A 3,005-nucleotide genomic window follows, 5' to 3' on the forward strand; every position below is an offset into this window, starting at 1 on the left:
TGACTTGGTGCCGTAAAGCGTTACGTACTTCTCGTGGCTGATCGTACCCTGAACATAAAGTTACATCGTGCACAGAGACAACATCCACCTGATCACATGTCAGTGTACCATCAAAATGAATGAAAACTTGTTTTTTAATGGTAGAAAAGTTACACAATGCTGCTTTAATATTCAGAAACTTTTAATGTTGCCATTGATTAAACAAAATAAGTGTTTGGCAAAAAAAAATAACAACCATTCATGTTGTCAAATTATTACCAGGAAGTATTATAACAGCCTTTATAACACGTGTTATCGCTCAGATCATGTAAAATATCTGTAAATGTGTATAATTATTTACTAATGCCAAATAAAATGTGACAAAGACAACTATATTACTCATGAAATATTTATTAGTGAAATTAATTAATTAATTTGAGACTATCAAATTAGGCTTCATCAAAGCAGCAATGCACCATTTAAACCAGACAGGTCACAAAATTAAAAATGAGGCAAAGGAAGCTGCACTGTCCATGGGCCTGACCTACAAACTATTAATGTAACATTTTCAATCAGCCTTGAAACATGTGCAATTTTTTTTTATCCTTGGTGGCACTGAGGAGAGGGACACTCACAAGTCCTGTTCAACAGAGAGCCGTGACCTCCTCAGAGTAGAGAACGCCAACTCACACAGGTAGGTAGAGGGGAAAAGAAGAAGTTGCCTAATCGCGTGGTGGGAGTTGCTTGGGCACTCCGATGCTGAGGCCAACCAAAGCTGATCCAGTGGGAGCTCACTAAGTCTGAGTTCCAGCGTGCGGTCCACACGGAGCTCCACGCACTCCTCTCTCTCTTTCATGGTGAGCTTTTCTGTTGAGGATTCCTGGTTGAATGGGTCTCGGATCCAGTCACAGTCCTCGAGGTCAGACACACGTGGAAAATGCCGCTCAAAGTTCTCTTTCAAGGTCTGAAGGTGTTCGGCATATACAGGATCCAACAAACGATCTTGCTGCCTCTGGTTCAGATCCCGCGCTCTTTCTCTCAACATGAAGGGATGTTTGGTTTCCACGTGCCTCTTCAGCTTGGAACCATGTTGGCATTAGTTAAGTCTCTTTTAAAGAATTGTTTTTGGTATAGAGTTTGCCTCTGTATTAGGAAATGAGTGCATACAAAGTACTGATATAATAAATTAAAAAAGTTATTTTTATGTAGTTGTATATCACAATAATAATGTCTGGTGTCACAAAATCCCACTGCACACCGTTTGGGAACCAATGATATAAAGACTTTACTACTGATGAGACCTAATCACAGGAAAATGATAATTAGCTGCAGAAATCTTTGTTCAGTAATCACACGTATGTGAGGCTTCATCAGTTATGAAACAACTTTAAAATCAATCGATGTGGAAGATCCATCAAAGCGTCACATGAAACATGTCGTATTATCAGAAGTGTGTTTGCATGTCGTTTGTTTCAGCATCAAAATCAGTCCAGTTTGACATTTTTCAACTTTTATTCAAAGCTTTGGATAGAAAAGATGATTGCATCATCAGTATACAACATTAATGTACTTTCATATTTCAGAGTCAACAACAGTACACAGCTCAGTGTAGAACTCCAGCTGACACACTCTGGTTTAACACCTGATAAAAAATGAAAAACATGAAGTCACAGAAAATATTCACATTCATTTACAGCACGAGAGCAGTTTATGTTTCTTCAATGCCCATGTCAAGCTACAAGCAGCAGGATCATATTTGGTAAGTATATATGCAGCACTCTCATTTTATTTGAATGATGTTTATCCTGTTTCTGACTCATTATTAATCACATTAGTTTCTATGTACTTCAGTCTTATTCATCAGCAGCATAACGTCCTCAACAAGAGTCCAGTGGTTTAATTATAACTTGACTTTATGCTCTCTGAAATTAAATGAAGCTATGCTGACAGACTAACAATAACAATAAAACAATCAGAATATACAGACAGTCAGAAATTAAAAACACAGAACAGAGTTCAAGAAGTCGTCGTCGTCCTCAACAACATGAATTAAGTCGATTGTTTTTTCTCTTAAAGCTGCTCAACAGATTTCAACACAAACTATTAAAATTTGCTCTGAGTTATGTTGATTCATTGGGTTTCATTGGGTGTTCTTGCCTGCAGAAAAAGCAAAACAAAGTTTTATTAAAGACAATCAAAACTTGTTGATCCTAATCTAACTGTGTTAATACCAACAGAACGCTTCATGAGTATGGAGTTATTTTTGTCTCAAATATATCTGTAAACGCACAGAGTGATCTACAAATGTTCCTTGATTTGCACACGTGTTTTGCTATCCACAAATACAAATTTCTAACTTGTATTTTGTTTTTCACAAATATACGTGTATTTGTAAATATATTTTTTTCCCCATTTGTAAAAACAAAAAAAGCCATTTGTAAAACTGAAAATTCTGTTTGTGAAGGGTGATTCAGCATTTGTGGATCGCCATTCACACACACGCATCTCTTTCCTCAGTGACGGATTCTGAGACATTCTTGTTGAGATCCACAAACAAATATTTGTGATCCACAAATGGCCTGCCGTCCTCACCACTAGGTGGCAGTGTTGTTCTATGTGTACATTGAATGTTATATTTATTCAGCTTTCTGGCCGTAAAAACAACATTTCAAGATATATCTGGCATTGTTTGAGGACATTTATAGCAAGAAATGTGCGTTTTACTTTCTAAATCTATGTTATCTATATCCATACATGAGAAGATAAAACAACTGTCAAGACTCCAAACATGAGAAACATGGAAACAATTTGTTGTCTGCTCATCATGAATATGTTCATACAAGACATGAAACATAAACTCACCTCTCATTATTCAGTTTCCACCCCAGAACAACTAGAACAACAAGAACAGCAACAAGAACTGCAACAGCAACAATCCATCCAGTGGACTGACCGACTCTGAGCCTGAAGACAGACAGAAGAGAGAAAGTGAATGTGACACTCAGAATGTAAGTGCAGATCATGCA

Source organism: Larimichthys crocea, chromosome VI, assembly GCF_000972845.2.
Source record: "Larimichthys crocea isolate SSNF chromosome VI, L_crocea_2.0, whole genome shotgun sequence".
NCBI lineage: Eukaryota > Metazoa > Chordata > Actinopteri > Sciaenidae > Larimichthys > Larimichthys crocea.